Below are 19770 nucleotides of genomic sequence, written 5' to 3'. Positions count from 1 at the left end.
ACCAGGGATTAAACCCAGGGGTGCTTAACCACTGAAACATAACCCCAGACCTTTAATTTATTTTTTAATTTTGACACAGGGTCTCACTAAGTTGCTTAGGGCCTCACTAAGTTGCTGAGGCTGCCTTTGAACTTGTGATCCTCCTGCCTCTACCTCCCAAGCTTCTGGTATTACAGACATGTACCACTGCACCTGGCAAAATTAGCTTCTTAAAGGAAAATTAAGGTAAAAATGTTAGCAACTCAAAACTCTGTAGTCAGTAAAATTTATAAAGCATGAATCTTATATAAAAATCTTAGAATATTGTCATTTTCTTAATTAAAATTTTGGAACATCTACTATATGCCAGATATTTGGCTAAAAATTTTTTAAAAATAAAATGACACTAGACATCTATCTGCTTTCTCAGAACTATTTATATACCACCATGGCCACCTTTGTGGAGCTCAGCACCAAAGCCAAATGCCCATTTTGGGTCTGGGCACATGAAGTCTACTCCAGTCAAAATCAAAGAAGGTGTGAAGGTAGACACTGATGCAGGATATCTCCAGATAGATTGTATATGCATCTATTAGAATGAGAATGAGGTGGGAGAAGACATTCAAGATCCAAGAGAAGATTATAACATAGAAATACCTCTTCATTCTTAGACAGTTGTGATATACCTTCTTTGAGAGAAACCTCGGGAAGGAAGCCTGTCAGAAGAACTGGGCCGTCTGAACATCTGTCTTATTCACTGGCCACAGGATTTCAGTCTGAGAAGGAGTTGTTCCCCAAAGATGATAAGGCAATAGCCTCATCAGTATATTAACATTCTTGGATGCCTGGAAGGTCGTGGAGGAGCTGGTAAATGAGGGATTGGTTATAGCCCTTGGTGTCTTCTAATTCAATCACTTTCATCTTGAGCAAGCCTGGACTCAGACCTGAACCAGTGACTAATCAGGTCGTGTGTCACCCATACCTCACCCAGGAGAAACTGATCCAGTACTGCCACTCCCAGGGCATTGCTGTATCAGTCTAGGACCCCCTGGGCTCTCCAGATAGACCTTGGCCCAAGCCAAAATACTCTTCACTTCTGGAGAATCCCAGTTAAAGAGATTGTTACAAAGCACACACACACACACACACACACACACACACACACACACACACACACAATTCCCTGGTGCAGATTCTGATCTTGTTCTAGATCCAGAGGCATATGGTGGTGATTCCCAAGTCTGTGGCATGGCATAATTTTTTGAGAACTTTCAGGTCATTGAGTTCAAATTGAGTGATGAGGAGATGGCATCATTGTCAGCTTCAATAGAAACTAGAGGGTCTGTGTTCTGGCTGACCAGGCTTATTTGGTGGAATAATCCTTCAATATCAAATACTGCAGCTCAACTTCCGGAGGGGATTATTTGGTGGATTCTTCTCTTCACTGAAGTGGATATGGCTCCCCCGAGCCCTAGTGTAGCTAAGCTTATGTGAAATACTGTGTCCAACCTGGTTATAGTTCAGAATCTAGGCAAGGTTTCTTTTTAAATTTTTTATTGGTATATTATTTTTTTAATTTTTTTATTAGTTGCTCAAAACATTACAATGATCTTGACATATCATACATTTGATTCAATGGGGTATGAATTCTTATTTTTTCACATGTACTGATTGCAGGATCCCATTGGTTGTACAGCCACATTTATACCTACAGGTATATTATAATTATACATAATAGTTGGATTTGTACATGCACATTAAGTTGTTCAATTTTCTTCCCTATTCCACCCCTTCCCCCTTTCTTCCTCCCTCCCCTTTGGCAAGGTTTTATTTAGATCCACATTTTAAACCAAGAGAACACTATCACAGGGAAGTATGACTCAAATGAGCAAATGACAATTTCTTCCACTTATTTTTGATCTGATCAAATGTTAAACATCTGGAACTCTGATAACACTACAAAGATAAAAAGAATTTTAAAAAGATAATAAAAATTAATAGTATCTCATTTCAGCCTTCATTTTCACTAATCCTTAATCCTCAACTAGTACCTATGGAAAATGTATTTATCTTTAGTTTTAGAAGTCATTGTCACAGGAGAAGAGATTTCTCCAAAGAAGGTTCTGAGAAGGGGTTTTTGTTTCAAGACCAGTGGGATTCTTGGCATATGCCATGGGAAAGAATTTAGCATGTGTCAAAAGTATAAACACATCTTATTTAAGAAGGTAAAGACATAATCAAGGGAGAATAAAGGCCATCTCCAGAGGGAGACACAGCAGCCTGATGGTGTGGGATGGTGCTGGAGTTGGGTCTAGAGGTGAAGCCATGGCAGAGTTTCACAATGTTGTGTCAGTGCTCTCTGTGCTTGAATACTGCCCTCATGTTACAAGGGCAAGGGTCAAAGGCCCTTCCTTTGAGACTCAGCATCTCTCCCTGGTCTCAAATTCCATCTTGAACGCAAAGAAATTGTGACTTGCCAAACATCATACAATTACTAAGTATTAATACAACATGCTATTTTCTCTTTTATTAAAAAAACTGGTAGAATGTACACAAAAATAATTCAAATTAATTCTTTTTTAACTACTTTAAACACCTCAATTAAACTCAATAGGTTATCTACTAAATGATTTCATGAACTTATTTTAGAAAAATACTGGATAAAAGAGCCTAATGGGTGTTTCATTTAGAAAGCATACAGAGTCCTTAAAATATAAACTTTTTTCTGTCAGAAGGCAAAGAAAGTCAGATCCACAGACTTTTTCCTAATTTGAGGAAAACTACAAAGACCAGCTACAAAGCTGGAGGCCATGCTTCTCAAGACTGTCATTACTTCTGCCACCAAGTTCAGGGTTCTCAAACCCTGACTAGAGCCCTCAGGTTTGACAATTCACCAGAAAGGCTCACAGAAATCACTGAAAGCTGTTATATTTAGGATTATCGTTAATTGTAAAAACGGACACAAATGAGAATCAGCCAAGGGAGGAGGCTCATAGGGCAAAGATCCTTGAGTTTCCCTCAAACTCCTTTGGTGGAGTCAGGACAACTGGCTGTCCCAGAATTGTCCTAAAGCAGTGCTCATACAACCAGGGAAACTCACCTGAAGGTTACCAAAGTTTTTAGTGGGATTTCATCACAAAGTCCTGATTAGTTGATTCCTCACATGATTAATGAGTTTCTAGGTTGACTGATATCATATGACCAAAGCCCTCACCTTAAGTCACACTATTCATCTTTCTGCAGTGGCCAGCCCCCTCCCGAAGATTGTGCAGGTGTGGTCAGCTCCCCACCCTGAATTACACTGCTAGGCTATTGTGTGTGGCTCAAGGTACCCAGCAAACAAAGATCTTCCTATCAGGCTCAACAACCCAAGGGCCCAGTTTATTTCCCCAAAGCCAGGGTAAAGGTCAAACTTTCTCTCTGGGCAAGAGATTCTATTCTACAGATTCTTTACTAAACATCTTCTATATGTGGTCCACTATTTAGTAGCTCAGAATGGTGAAAACCCCCACTTTCTGCCCTCTCTGAAGAAGGCAGCTTATTTTGCCCTTTCCCCACAGAGATTATGAGGTCTGGGAGAAGTGACAATATTCTTCAGCTTTCCGATGTCCTTTTCACACCTTTATTTGCTTTTTATTTTTTAAAAAAGTCACCTCTTGTGAGGTTCAAACCAACCATCTCCTCACACCTACTTTATAACAAATTCCAGTCATTTCCACTTTCACAGACCTGGGAACTTCCTCAGTTTGAGTAGAATAAAATGCAGAAAAAATACAATGCACTCTTACTTTTATAGACCCTCCCACCACTTGATGGCAGTATACTAAAGTTTAGATGGTTGAAATTTTAGAAACTTAAAAATAGTAATAACTTGAAATGACACCAAATAGCTCATGATCAAAGCTGCAAAGAAACTCCCCGCCGATGTGCCCTTTTCCAGTCAGAGGGTAAGCTACTATCACTATGTTGTAGGTTTTCAGAAATACCCTTTATTGAGCTGGGCTGGAGTCATGTGGTCGTAGACAGCAAGTGTGAGGCCCACTGTCAACAGTACAAGTACTTTGCTTCTCCACAATCTATAATGAACCTATTATAGATTCATGCAATTGCCTCTATGGAGCAGGAAACCACTGGATTAATACTTAACACTTTACTTTGTATGTGTCTTTATTTTTTGAACCACTTTTACTTTGTGTGTGTCTTTATTTATTGCTGCTCCTTATAGAAACAAGAAGATCTTTCTTTGGTAAGAGAAGAGTTGCTTTCCTAACTCAATGCTGACCAAAAAAAAAAATGGATTCTAAATGCTGATAATTATAACCTGATTTTTTCCCACTTCAGTTACACTTGTATTTCTTCTTTTTTTTTCAACTTTTTTTTGTAGTTGTGGATGGACCAACTGCCTTTATTTTATTCATTTATTTTTTCATTTGATGCTGAGGATTGAACCCAGTGCCTCACATATGCTAGGCAAGTGCTCTACCACTGAACCTCAATTCTATCTTGTATTTCTTCTTTATTTGTACTGGGGATTGAACCCAGGGACACTTTATCACTGAGCCACATCCCCAGACCTTTTTTATTTTATTTTATTTTGAGGCAGGGTCTTGCTAAGTTGCTTAAGGCCTCAATAAGTTGCTGAGGCTGGCCTTGAACTTGTGAAACTTCTGCCTCAGTCTCCCAAGCTGCTGGGAATTACAGGTGTGCCACTGTGCCTTGCTTAATAATGATTTATTTTAAAACTATAAACTAAATTCAATTAGAAGTTAATATCAAATAGTGTTATTATGGTGAACTAAAGGAAAAATTAAATATTGGTAAGTTGTTACTAATTATTAAATGATTAATGCTCTCTCAAACTCCCCTTCTATTTCCTTTTGGTTTCCTCCTACTAATTTGGTTATGATAGGAACAGAGAGTGCAAATGTTGGGAACATGAGGTTAAGGGAATAATTCTATAAAATGGGCCCACTGTACTGACCCCACATTCTTTTTTTCAAGAAGCAAGTTACCTACAGCCTGCCTGGCTTAAGTGGACAGATTATGTCACATTCCTCAGCAAACTACCTGTGATCTATAGGAGAAATGAAGGTCCAAAATAATGTTGATAAAAGGAACCCAAGTTACTGAAGTGGGAGACTTTTGTGACCCTTACACAGACCAGATCTTAAAACACAGGGAGATGAGGATAATTTCTCCTAGTATAAAATATGTAAGAATTTATGGCAAAGAATCCAACTAAAATCAGTCAACACAGGCCAAAGTGATCTAGAATTGTCTTGGCAGTGGGGATGCTAAAGCCTGATGTCATTCTGCTGTCAGTCAAAAGTCAAGAGGTGGATATGGGTGGAACTCTCTGGAAACTTCTCTGGGATCCACAATAAAACTGGAGTGCAGGGGCTGGGGTTGTGGCTCAGTGGTAAAGCGTGTCTGAGGCCCTGGGTTCAATCCTCAGCACCACAAGAAAAACAAATAAATAAAGAAAGCTATTGTGTCCATCTACAAAATACAAAATAAAACAACAACAAAAAAAAACTGGAGTGCAGGAAAGGCACACTGTCCCCCTCCTCTCTAAGAGAATCTACTCTTTCCCTTGACAATGTCCCCTTTCCTTTTTCCTATCTCTTCAATAAACTCATGCCTGTTACTTTGATTGACATGTCTGAAATCTTTCTGACTTACAAGAAAAAGGGCTTCAAGGCTGGAGGTGTCTTCGTGCTGCCTCAGTTTCCTGGAAGGCCCCAGCCCTGTAACAAGTATATCTATGTGTACTCTTTTTCCCCGCCTCTCACTTTTTAAATGTTGGTATTCTCTAGGGTTCCATCCTCAAAATTCTTTTTCCTTGAACTTATTCACCTACCCAAGGTGACCTTGCCCATGGCCAAGTTTCAAAGCATCACCTATTTGTTGATGATTCCTGGGTTTAAGCTCTTGGCCCCCACCAGTCTCCCAAACTCCATTTTTATCTTGTGACTGCCTAGGAAGGATCTTCTTTGGAGGTCCCACAGATGTTGCAAACTCAACATGGCTACACATTCACTTCTCCTTCCTAAGCTTGTTCCATTCCCCTCCTTTTTCCCTTTTCATGTCACATTCAGAATGAAATATTGGAATCATCTTAAGATGGCTAATAATAACATAAAATATTAAGTGCCTACCATCCTAGGTACTCAGTATTTTATGGACACTTAATTTTATTTAATTTTCAAAAGAATTCTATTAAGTGAAGATTGCCCATAGCAACAGAGCTAGTAAGAACAGGAACTGAGATTTAAACCTAGACAGCATGTTTCAGAGTCTTTATTGTTAATCTACACTATTAATGAGAACAACATCAAATAATTGTATGTTTCTAAATATTTTCTCACCTCTCTTGCAATCACACTGGGATTGTCCTTCTAGTTATGGACAGGAAAATGGGAATGGAAGTGATAGTGTCTCTTCCACATGGTAGTTAAGAAACACTACTTTTCTCACACTCCCCACTCCCCTTAGTTAGGGTGTCAGAGAGGAAACAATTTCCTCTTAACCCTCATAAGTTCATAGTCAGGACAGAGCCCTGTAACAAAGGGAGAGATTAACAAGAGAAGGACAAACCACTTTTTTGTAAGTGCGCAGTGCACCTCACACAGGAGCAACCTCAACGAAAGGCAACTCAGAACAGTGGCTCAGAACTCTGCCTTATACAGTGTCTTCCACAGAGAACTATGAAGAGAAGTGACAAACAAGGGAAAACAGGTTTAGGTCTCCCGAGGTGGACACCATGGACAGGTAGACATATGAAGATAAACCAACTCTGAGCTAGTGAGAGTTGTCCCATATGATAACTTCTACCCTTCCTGGTAGAGACGGCAGGAGGGGACTCCTTGCAAGCTTACGTTCTGCTTTTAGGGAAATTGAGGGAGGGCAGAGGGCTTTTCTGCTCAAAAATCTTCATGTCAGGTGGGGTTGACATATTCTGGATTCCTATGGTGGCATCCTTAGAGGGCAAGAATTCCAAGAAGATAGCTTCAAATGAAGGAGACTGCATTAGAAAGAAAAAAAAAAGCCTTGAGGTTAAGCCTGAGAGAGTTCAGGGTTTGTTGTGACCACAGAGTAACTTCACCTATCCTAACTGAACACTATGCCAAAAAAAAAAACTCTTCTCCTCTGTCCACATCCAACTAATCACCAAATCTTCTCATTCCTCCTTTACTCTTTTTCCCTTCTGTCATTGCGCATTGCCTTAGTCTAAACCCTCACGGAATCTCAGTTGGGACCCCTACCTACATCTTCTAAATAAATGAACTTCCTCCATTCTCAGCTACCTCCAATCCATAACCCACAGTATAGCTAGAGTGAGCTAAAATAATTTTCTATTACTATCCTGTCCTTAAGAGTTCTAAAAGGCTTTCCATTCCCCACCATAATATCCAACTGTGCAAGTGAGCTACAAAATCCTTGACAAGTTTGGTATAGTGAACTATTTCATTGTCCACTCTCCTCAACCAAACATTCATCCCATTCGGGTCCCTAAATGCACTGTATTATGCTTTCTACTATTGCTGCTTCTTCTGAGAATGCCTCTTCTTACCTAATATGCTGGGTGAATGTTCATATGCATCTTTTGAAACTCAAGTTAGTTGTTGCCCTTTAGGAAAAAAATCTTCTTTCACACCCTGTTCCCTCTCTTCTGTGCTCTCACACCCCACCCACCTCTTTTCTAGCTCTGACACTACTGCATTGTGGTTGTGTGTTCCTATGTCTGTGCTCATTTCAATGACTATGTCATGTTCCTTTTAATATCTTATCTACTGTGCATTGTGTCTGCTGCACATTGCATAAACATCTGTTCAATGAATTAATGAATACATGAATAAGTGAATAATATTTTTAGCTTTAATGTGTTTACCAGATTGCCTGTTGGGAAAACAGAATCAATATAGCTACAAAGCTGCATTCTCTGACCATGGTAGCTGGTTTATAAAGGTGGCTCCCAATGAGCCACACCTCCAGGTAGTCACACCTTTGTATAACACATTCCCAGTGCTGACCCTCACCTCAGGTCACTATAGAAGTTATTGTCATGAACTGTTCTGACCTCTTTCATTTCAGAGTCCCACAGAGATCATAGTGAAATAGTCTTTCATATTTACTCACATTTTTATTGTACCCCTTTCAAGGACTTAGGTATGACTCCACAGGGGCTGGGCCAGTTCCATATCCATTATCCATATCCATATCCATAGCCATTAATTATCCTTTATCCTAGCTCATTATACTTAAAGCATACTTCTGTGCCATGACAATCCCTTGCCCTGGATTGAGGATTTTTCAAGGAAGCTCCAAGGTCTTTCATATAAACAAATCCTAGGATATGAACCACCAACAGATTCTCAGCTGTATCCAGAGAAGCCGGTAACCTAAGTGTTCAACATGCCCACACTCTAGGCTAGAGGTATTTACTATCTTTTTGTGCTCATTGTTCTAATCAGTTATACATGACAGTAGAAAGCTCTTTGATTCATTGTACACAAATGGAGCAGAATTTTTTGCCGCAGTCCGGCTGCAGCAAAATAACCGGGGGGTGATGAACAACTTGTGTAGATTGATACAGCAGGAGTAGGAGCCACTTATTTTATTTTTTTTCCACCTTTTTTTCTTTCTTTTTAATTGGTTGTTCAAAACATTACAAAGCTCTTGACATATCATTTTTCATACATTAGATTCAAGTGGGTTATGAACTCCCATTTTTACCCCAAATACAGATTGCAGAATCACATCGATAACACATCCACATTTTTACATAATGCCATATTAGTAACTGTTGTATTCTGCTACCTTTTCTATCCTCTACAATCCCCCCCTCCCCTCCCATCTTCTCTCTCTACCCCATCTACTGTAATTCATTTCTCTCCTTGTTTATTTTCCCATTCCCCTCACAACCTCTTATATGTAATTTTGTATAACAATGAGGGTCTCCTTCCATTTCCATGCAATTTCCCTTTTCTCTCCCTTTCCCTCCCACCTCATGTCTCTGTTTAATGTTAATCTTTACCTCCTGCACTTCCTCCCTGCTCTGTTCTTAGTTGCTCTCATTATATCAAAGAAGACATTTGGCACTTGTTTTTTTAGGGATTGGCTAGCTTCACTTAGCATAATCTGCTCTAGTGCCATCCATTTCCCTGCAAATTCCATGATTTTGTCATTTTTTAGTGCGGCGTAATACTCCATGGTGTATAAATGCCACATTTTTTTTTTATCCATTCATCTATTGAAGGGCATCTGGGTTGGTTCCACAGTCTAGCTATTGTGAATTGTGCTGCTATGAACATCAATGTGGCAGTATCCCTGTAGTACGCTCTTTTAAGGTCTTCATGGAATAGTCCAAGAAGGGCAATAGCTGGGTCAAATGGTGGTTCCATTCCCAGCATTCCCAGGAATCTCCATACTGCTTTCCAAATTGGCTGCACCAATTTGCAGTCCCACCAGCAATATACAAGAGTACCCTTTTCCCCACGTCCTCGCCAGAACTTGTTGTTTGACTTCAGAATGGCTGCCAATCTTACTGGAGTGAGATGGTATTTTTGGGTGGTTTTGATTTGCATTTCTCTGACTGCTAGAGATGGTGAGCATTTTTTCATGTACTTGTTGATTGATTGGATGTCCTCCTCTGAGAAGTGTCTGTTCAGGTCCTTGGCCCATTTGTTGATTGGGTTATTTGTTATCTTATTGTCTAATTTTTTGAGTTCTTTATATACTCTGGATATTAGGGCTCTATCTGAAGTGTGAGGAGTAAAAATTTGTTCCCATGATGTAGGCTCCAGGAGCCATTTATTGTAGGACCTGAGCGATATTTATACATTCCACACAGCTTATCTTAATTAACATAAACTAGATACAGCAGTCAACCAATAAGGAATTTCCACAATTAATGGCTCGCTTTAATTACTTCACAAACCACTCCCTCTGGCATTTTGACAGGCGCCATCCAGACTTGTTTACAGACACTAACAATTTTTTTCTTCTCTGGTTGTACATGAAGTAGGATATCTACTATCTTTATCAGTGCAGAATACTTTTCCCCTTCCCACTTTCATCTGCTAACAGCTACTCCCCACCTTGGGAAAATTGTTCTTCCCACTTTCCAATTAGTTGTGATGGGAATGCTGATTATGTATATCACCCTAGACTGGTCCATAGGGATAGGAACAAGATCTTGTTCTGGTCAATCATAGCACTTCATCTCTAGAGAAAGGGATTGTCTAAAGCGTGATTAAGTCTCCAAGATAGATCATTCTGATCTTTTTCTGAGATATTTTCAAGGGACTCTTTCTTTCCTGAGGCATAGAATGAGAAAGTTGTAATCCTGGGCTTCCATGGACAAAACACTTGGAGGAGACAATGAAGTTTAGCGGATGAGGTACAAATGGTGACAAGTCCTGGTCACGTGAGACCTGAAGTTCCTCTCCCTGAAGCAACTGAAGTTATTTGTTCCCCTCAGAAATTCTACCAATTCTATAACAGACCCCATTCTTCATCCATTCGTTCTCACTTTTTACTTGGTTTGAGTTGGATTTTTGTCAGTTATAATGAAAAAAAAATCTGACTATTGTAAACACAAGCACATTAAAATAGTGAAATCTTTTTTCTTATTTTTTTACTCATAAGACTCTAATATTCAAAATGGGATAATGACAAAATATCGAAAGCTGCAGTTGCAGCATATTTAAGGAGTTATCTGGTAAGAAATCACCATGCTATACAAAGCTTGCAATACAGTGATCTAATGAGGTTAAGAAACTCTTCAAGAAAAGGAAATTAGAGTTTTAGAGTTTTTAAATAATGGGATAAATTTCAAATTTGGGGATTTGAAAAAGAGAACATATCTAATTTTTTTTTTCATCCACAAAAGAAGTGATACATGATAAAAAATGAAGTAGTAACATTCTTTGAAAAAAAATATATATATATACTGAATAATAATATAATTCTCTTGTGCTCTGGATTTAATGATGCTTTCTATTGTTTTTTAGAGTGAAACATGAACAAACACTTAACTTTAATATATTGAAATATTCTTTAACAGCAAATATTATTTAACAACTAATCAGTATTAATAAGAAAAACTGAGAAAAATATAAAGGTTCTTATATATGAGGCTGTAGTAAGGACCATGCAGGAAATATGTCAGATAAGTCTGAAGAAGACAAATTAAATTCATCATTCAAGATTTACTCAATGAAATGAGAAAGTAGCAATTTGACAACCTAATTTATACTATAAATTGCCTTTACACATTTTTACAGATGTGACCATTTTGGCTCCAATTATATGAGGAAAAATAAAGCACATGGGAGAAATATTCTGAAAAAGATAGTCAGCTACTGACTGCTAATAATTCTTCCTCATTATAATCATGGAGTCATACCTGAAAATTGTGAATGATGAAAATTACATTCAAGGTTTTGGTGCTTAAGCTGTATACTCTAATAGAATTTAACAATTATCTACATGGGCACCACTACTGCCTGAAATATTAAATGGAAATGCTCACATTAATTACCAGAAGATTCTCCTGAGAGAAATAGTTGACAAAACAAAAAACTGCTTCTTTTCCCCCCAACAGAATTTTGGTCTGGTCTCAAGTATAGTCCTGAAGACTTCAATGTTATATATATTTTTTCTTATGTAAACTTCTACTCCATTTCACTTGAGCTATTTCCATTTCATAATGGCATTCAATTTTTAGTGTGGAAAGGAGAAAAGCATTGAACTCAAGATAGAAATTTTGCCATATTTCACATTATCCCCATAACCAAAAAACTAACATTGAACACTTCTTTGCCAGACTTTTCAATGTACATTTTATAAATGTAATCATGTTTAATTTATACACCTATATGGTTTATATTATTATCCACACATTTGACAAAAGAAAACTGATAGCGAAAAAGATTGGTGACTTGTCTAAAGGTATTCAACCTGTAAATAGCCAAGCTGAATTTAACTTCAGATAGATCTGGCTCTGGAATGCTTCTCTCAACCATGGGCTGTTTCACAGATTAAAAAAAAAAGTTTAAAAGTTTAAGTAATGGCCTACTTTTATTATTAGCAATTAGAAAAAGAGATGTTAACTTGGAGTGTTTAAGGACCCTCTTAGAAGAGAGTATATGGGGAAAAGTATATGGGTATTGTTTCAGTAAAACTCATCATGTTGTACAATTAATATGCATTAACAATTATAATTTAAAAATTAAAAAGAAAAGGACAGTGTTTACTCATATGTGCATTTCCTAAAGTATCCTATCACATGTTGTATACATAATAAACATTCAGCAAATTTGTGGGCAATTGAAGTAGTCCCACACCCCAGTCTGTAATTCCAGCAGCTAGAGAGATTGAGGCAGGAGGATTCCAAGTTCAAAGCCAGTCTTGGCAATTTAGTGAGGCCCTAAGCAACTCAGCAAGACTCTGTCTCTAAATAACAAATAAAAAAGAGTTGAGATTGTGGCTTAGTGGTTAAATGTCCCTGTGTTCAATCCCTGGGTATTGTTATTAGTGCATTTCTGGTATGGTCATTTCTTTGAAAAGAAAAGACCATACCATACCAGAAATGCACTAATAACAATTATTATTAATAATGAAACTTAGTATCATTTACTTTTATTATTATCATCATTATTATTGGCTTTAATAAAAAATTTATAACAATTGCTATAAATAATAGAAATAATAGAAGAAATAAAATTTTCTTCCACTCATTTCTCACCAATCCATAGGGGAAAATACTTTGAAGTCTTTCTTAATGTTCAAAATATTTTCACAGATTAAAAAGAAAAATAGAACTCAGCATGATGGACCATAAATGTTTCTTTTTTTGTTTTTGTTTTTGTTTTTGTTTTTGGTACCCAGGGATTGAACACCACTTAAAGTTTACTGTCTATTTTGAAAAAGACGGAAGAAGAGAGAAGGGGAGGTCAATGGGATAAAAACTTTCTTCTCCACTTAGAGTTGAGTTTGCATTGGTGAAGTGCGTGCATCACTAGACCTGTCAATAATTATGTTCAGCTGCATCATAGTCTAGAATTGTCTAAGAAAGAGCCTCCTAGGCATATCCCTTCCCTTAAATTTTTCCTAATCTTTTAATGAATTCAGTGTTTTAAAATATTTTAAGATTATCACATGTAATGGAATAATCCTTAAAAAGAGATGTTATAAAAAAGTAAAAATAATCATACTTCCATAATCCAAAGAAAACAACTATTAATATTTTAGAATGTTTTTTCTACATACAGTTTTTGTTTGGCTTTCAGAGTCAAGCTCTAGTCCTGAAGTCTTACAAATGTTTTCCTTGAGTATTTTTTAAAAAAAGCTTTTAAAACTAAATACTCCCTTGCATATTTAAATATTCATTACTAGCTAGGCAAGGTGATTATAGGAATAATCCCAGTGGCTTGGGAAGCAGAGGAAGGATGAGTTCAAAGCCAGCTTTAGTAACAGCGAGGTGCTAAGCAGCTCAGTGAGAGAACCTGTCTCTAAATAAAATACAAAATAGGGCTAGGGATGTGGCTCAGTTGTTGAGTGCCTCTGAGTTCAGTCTCTGGTACCAAATAAATAAATAAATAAATAAATAAATAAATATTCATATCTAAAATATTAAATGATTCTAAATAAAGTTTCTTCTTTTTAAATGCCACTGAAATTACTGAGCATTTTATCAGATGAAATAAATAAAAATCATGCCATCATATGAACACTCCATAATATGATTTGATACAATAGTCTCTAATTACATTATTGAATAAAGTATACTAAATCTGAAATACATTAGTAAAATTTTACAATGAATTCTGCACAACACATCTAGAAAGAATGTGATAGTCCATCAAAAATCCAACATACTTTTAAAATGGTAAATATAAGTCACCCATGCTCTTCTGATGCCCTTGATTCAAACCATGCAAAAATAGGCCCAAATATTCTCTGAATTCTCTAAAATCCAGACTACTCAATCATGGGCTGAAACAGAAGTCTTTCAGTGAACTTCAACTTTCTAAAGCATACATATGTAAGGTGGGGAAAGTCTAGAGGCCTGGTAAGTTTAAAGCGTTCTTATTAACTACCCAAAGAGGCCTTGTTAGAACTAATGTTAACGTTTATCCAGTTTTGGTAGCCTGGAGCCATTGTACACAGGGCACAGCACAGTGCGGAGAGCTGAGCCTGAATGATACTCCACCTCATGATTGAAAGAATGATTCCTGTGAATGCAGGCTCATTCTCTGAGAAATCAAATGTAAGAAAGGGCATGTGTGAAAGTCAAAAATCAGGAAATGGACCCCTTTTTAATTTGAGCAGTCTCCCTGGAGTTGTCCATGGAAGGTTTTGAATTCACATCCACTTCTTGGACTTCTTGTCTGGAGTTCTTGTCTTAGGAAACAGGGCAAAGTCAGTCTTTCCTGTACACCTTACAGGAAGTGTGTGTGGGAGTAATTCAGTCTTCATGGTGCCCTTCCCTTCCACAGAGCTGAAGGGGCTAGAAGGTACTTGCAGCTAAGAATTGAGCAGCTGCATGTGGGCAGTACTACCCTTTGGATGAGTCAAAAGATTGACAGTATTTTATACTCTTTAAAGAATCTACATAACTCTTTATGAGTAATAGGGTTATCAGTTCAGTGGTTGAGAAAATTAATAAGAAAAAGTCACACCTCATTTATCAGGCATATTTAAAAAATGAAGGAAAGAATCCTCGAGATAATTAATGCTCAACAACTTCAGGTTCATTTAACAGTGGGAAATATTAGTTATAATTTTCCTAATATACACTAAAATAAGCACATAGCTGTTAAATGAATCTAGCACAATAATTTCAATATTTTTGATTAAAAAAATTTTGAAATGTACAATATTTGCTTTAACCTTTCTAATTAAAACAAAGCAACTCAAGTTGCACTTTTCTTTCTTACTCAGAGTTGACTACTGAACAGTATACGACAGGCCCAGACAGTGAGCAGGGCACCCTTGGCAAAGCAAAGTGGGTGTGGCAGGGGTGCACATGCCCAGTGAAGGATGAGAGGGTAGCAGGAAAGGCGGGTGAAAGAGGGATGCCTGTATCATGAAATCTAGTTCACAGTCGTGTCAACTCAAATCTGAGGAATAGGAAAGGAAAAGCCTGCATCACTGACCCAGATTAGAGGAGCTCTATCCTACAGGAATCAACATTCAGAAATGAAGCTTGCAAAAGTGTGGACCTGTGGCTGCCATCTATTCTTCTCTTCTTTCTTAAGTTGTTTTTGTTGTTGTTGTTGTTGTTGTTGTTGTTTTTATCTTTCTGTGAGCATTTTGTTGTTTTGAATTTTTATTTTCAGATAGACTCTTTTTTTTCAGTTGAACAATTGTTTTTTCTTTGTTTGTTCCATTCCAGTTAAATATCATAAACACTGCCTGGCACCCCTGTGGCTCAGTGAGCTGGTATTTGGTGCAGGGGAAAGTTGGATGTGCTTGGATTTGAATTGTCACTTCACAGATTTTTCTGGGTCTCAAATCAGGTTATTTAACCACTGTCAATATCAATTCTTAATATCAGTTAGACAAGGTTAACTCAGAGAGACTCTACTTTGCCACTTAAGGGTCCTTGGTAGCTGTTAACATTACCCTCTAAGTCACAGTCCTAGGAACAGGGTATATGCTTATGGTTTGAATGTGAGGTGTCTTCCAAAAGCTCACATGTGAGAGAGTGCAAGAAGGTTCAGAGAAGTGATTGGGTTACAAGTGCCTTAACCCAGTGAATTAATCACCTTATGGGGTTAACTGAGTGGTAACTGAAGGAAGGTAGGATGTGGCTGAAGGAGGTGGGCATTGGGGTTTTAGCTATGGAGTATATATTTGTATCTGGCAAGTGGTGTCTCTCTCTCTCTCTACTTTTTGATCATCATATGAGTTGCTTCCCTCTGCCACATTCTCCCATCATGATGTTTAGCCTCAACTCAAGCCCTGAGGAATGGAGCAGGCCTTCTATGGACTAAGATCTCTGAAACCATGAATCTCTAAATAAACCTTTCCTTTTTTACAGTTGTTCTCGTTGGGTCCTTTAGTCACAGCAGAGAAAAAAGTTGACTAAAACAGTGTGTCCACACGTAGAAGAGCCTCAATGAGTGTGTAAGCCCTTTGCCCTTTGACAACAGAAGGGCAGGGTGGTCCACTCGGTTACCTAAGCAAGTCTTCACTTCTCTTGCACAAGCAATCTACAGTATATTATAGAGAGAAAAAGAGTACCCCACTTAAGGATTGAGCCCTGAGAGCCATACGTAGGAATTTCCTTAAGTAGGTCATGTGGAGTGGCTCATTGTATGTATCCATTCATAATCACAGGGGGCTTTTCATCTCACCCTCAATTCATAGGGTGATTCATGCTGTTGCCTTTCTCTGAGTTCTTTGAAAAAGAAATTGGGAGGAAGAAGCCACTTTCTTACCCAGTCATTTATGAAATAGATTTCATTCTGCTAAGAATTGAGGAATTGTTTGAAAACATAGCACCTGTTAATTGATGTAGGAAAACCAAAGGCCCTTCTGCCTTCTCTTGCAACTGCCTTGGCAATGACAATTCTGTCTCCTTGGTTTGATTTATGACTATCCAAAAAACGAGGACAGATATGTGTCTTTTTTGAGACAGGGTGAGAGGATTGTTCCAGCCACACTTTGCCTGTTGTGGCATAGTAGATCCATTTAAATCGGGACACCTGTTTGGTATCCAAGTGTAGAGAGAGATTAGGCTGCCCCATAGCATTCCACCTTCCAGGAATGGTGCACAGATGTGGAAGGTGTCTCCCCTGAGCATACCTATGCATTAGAGATTCCCTGTGGCCACTGCATGTAACTGTTGTCATCTTCTCTGCTTCAAAACCAATTCATCCAACCCCAGCCAGATATCAAATGTTTACTATTGATTTCCCCATTCCACACAGAAATTCTTGATCCCTAAAGTACAACATTTTAAGTCTCCCAAATCAGGTCTTTGTAATGGGATTTGCGTATTTGGTGGTGCCTCCCAAGGGATGGCTTGAGAGCTTTATACACTGTAATATTCAAGTTCTGAGTGTTGGGAGGATATAGCTCAGTTGATAGAGTGCCTTGCATGCACAAAGCACTGGGTTCAATCCCCAGCACCACCAAAGGAAAAAAAAATACAATAGATTCTGTCCCCTAATAAAATCAATTCCAAAAAACAGTGATTTTTTTTTCAATATTGAGGATAGAACCCAGGGGCACCTTACCACTGAATTATATCCACAGCCCCCTTTTTTATTTAATTTTAAAATCTGAGACAGGGTCTTATTAGGTTACCAAAGCTGGCCTCAAACTTGAGATCCTTCTGCCTCAGCTTCCCAAGTAGCTGAGATTTGCAGGTTGTGGTACCATGCCAGGCTAAAGAAACAGTACTTTAAGTAAGATTATTGTGCCTGCTACATAAGCAAAAATTCAGGATGAGTTTCCTAGACCTCTTCTCTACCAGATTATAAGCCCTAAATCCAGGGTCATTTAAAAAAGGGTAGAGTGGCCATGTCACTTCCAAAATATAAATATGGTAGGTTTCCCACCTCTATTTAGAGTTAGGGATTTACTAAATTATAATTCAGGGATTCAACAGGCCATTCCTTGTTTGTCTTATTATCCACATGGCTTCTATGTCCTGAGGCAAGGTAGACTCCTCCAGGCCTGCTCCCCCAAGAGTAGACCACTATTTCTAGGCAACAGCCTAAAGTTCCAGATCTTGGTGTCCAGTTGTTCTTAAACTGGGAGAGCCTAGTCAACCCACTTCAAGGAGCCCGGATATGGTATAAATGTTTGTGTAAGCTTCTCAAGACCATCATGTCTGAAACAAAGTTCATTCTCTTCCTCAATTAATGTCACTATCTGGTGACTAAATGTAGCCACCAGAGACGTTCTGTGTGCTCCTGCATCCCTGGTTCTTGGGCTATTGTTCCCATATTGAGCACCACTGCCCATGCCATCTGCTTCCACGTGGCACTGCCTTTGCTTCAAACCCCAATCAGCTCTTAAATTTCAACAGACTCCTGATGGGTCTGTTCACTTTTTTTTTTTGGTGGTGCTGGGGATTGAACCCAGGATCTTGTGCATGCAAGGCAAGCACTCTACCAACTGAGCTATATCCCCAGCCCCTACTTTTGTTTCTTTTTTATCAGTGCTAGGGATTAAACCCAGGGCTAGCATACCCTACCACTGAGTTATATTCAAGCCCTTTTTAAATTTTATTTTGAAACAGGGTCTTGCTAAGTTGCTGATTCTGGCCTCTAACATGAGATCTTCCTGTATCAGTCTCCTGAGTAGCTAGGATTACAGCCCTGTGGCATCTGCAAGGGGCTGTTAATCTTTAATCAATTCTCCACACAGTAATTAGTGTTACCTTTCTAAAGCCCCATCTGACCATGTTATTTCTCTGTGTAACAAGCTTTGCTACTTCTTCTGAGCCTTCAGAATAAAGTTTAAACTGTTTAATAGAAACACAAAATTATTTCATGCTGCCATTGAATTAATTTTGTAGTTTAAATCCTGTTCTCCTAAACCTGGAGAAACAACTTGCCCATCCTCAAACATCTACATCACTTGTACTGTCTGTTTCCCTATATCTCCTTGGAAAAAATAATAACTAATCATGAAATCCCAATTGGCACTAATTTCTACTGTGTGGTCTTCAAAGACACCTTTTTCTATAGATTTTAGTGATTCTCAACCTGACAGCTTATTGTAATCTCCTGGGGGCTTTGAGGAAATACCCATGCTCAGCCTCTACTCACAGAAATTCAGATTTTGTTGTCCAGAATGAGTCCAAACATAGGAACATTTAAAATGTTCTCCTAAAGTGATCTAATGTACAGGGTTCTAAAGACATAAAAATTGAAAAGACCACATGGAGTTTCCCACTTCAAGAGAGTTATTGTAGAGAAAACACATAAATGAGTTTTCATTTACAATAGAATGGGGTACACAGAGTGAAAAAAATGCATGCAAAACATATTGAGAAATTGGAAAGAAAGGTCTGACAAGAAAGGACCCTGGTAATGCCTCCTAAAAATCAACCAAATATTTGGTAAATATTTATTTGCTATGGAATCTGGTCAAATTATGAACAATGATTCAAAGGTATTGATCTGTAAGTTAATCACCAGAAACAATAGAGCAAAGAAGCTTCTGTGTAGTTAGTAGCCACTGAAGGTGTTTGTGTAAGACACCCAAAGCACAAACAACAAAAGCAAAAATAAATAAGTGGAACTAAACCAAATTGAAAAACTGCTGCTCAGCAAAGGAAACACTTAGCAAAATGAAAAAAAAATGTGTGAAATTGGAGAAAATAGTTTTAAACTATTTATCTGTTAAGGGGTTGATATCCAAAGAACTCAAATAATTCAATAGCAAACGAAACAAAACAAATAATCCATTTTTAAAAATGGGCAAATGGTAACAAAAAAAGCATGATATTGGCACCAAAATAGACATGTAGACCAATGGTATAGAATAGAAGACACAGAGATAAAACCACATAAATATAATTACATTAAGGGTGCCAAAAACTGAAGATAGCCTATTCACAAATGGTGCTGGGAAAATTGGAAATCCATATGCAGCAAAATGAAATTAAATCTCTATTTCTCATCCTGCATAAAACTCAATTCAAAGTTGATCAAAGGCTTAAGCACTAAGCCGGGCACAGTGGCGCGTGCCTGTAATCCCAGCAACTTGGGAGGCTGAGGAAGGAGGATCATGAATTCAAAGCCAGCCTCAGCAATTTAGTGA

At 38.1% G+C, this 19770-nt stretch overlaps 1 non-coding gene and 1 pseudogene across 1 annotated transcript; one reads left to right on the top strand and one right to left on the bottom strand.

The window, feature by feature from the left end:
• The first annotated feature begins 427 nt into the window (after window positions 1-427).
• On the top strand, window positions 428-1316 carry LOC143386362 (aldo-keto reductase family 1 member B10 pseudogene; annotated as a pseudogene).
• Window positions 1317-18059: 16743 nt separating this feature from the next.
• On the bottom strand, window positions 18060-18132 carry Trnaa-ugc (transfer RNA alanine (anticodon UGC)). The gene has a single exon. It is a non-coding gene; the product is annotated as a tRNA-Ala (tRNA).
• Between the last annotated feature and the right edge of the window lie 1638 nt (window positions 18133-19770).

This window comes from Callospermophilus lateralis, unplaced genomic scaffold, assembly GCF_048772815.1.
Source record: "Callospermophilus lateralis isolate mCalLat2 unplaced genomic scaffold, mCalLat2.hap1 Scaffold_109, whole genome shotgun sequence".
In the NCBI taxonomy this organism is placed as follows: Eukaryota; Metazoa; Chordata; class Mammalia; order Rodentia; family Sciuridae; genus Callospermophilus; species Callospermophilus lateralis.
The sequence above is the reverse complement of the archived record's forward strand: the minus strand, read 5'-3'. Positions and strand labels throughout refer to the sequence as shown.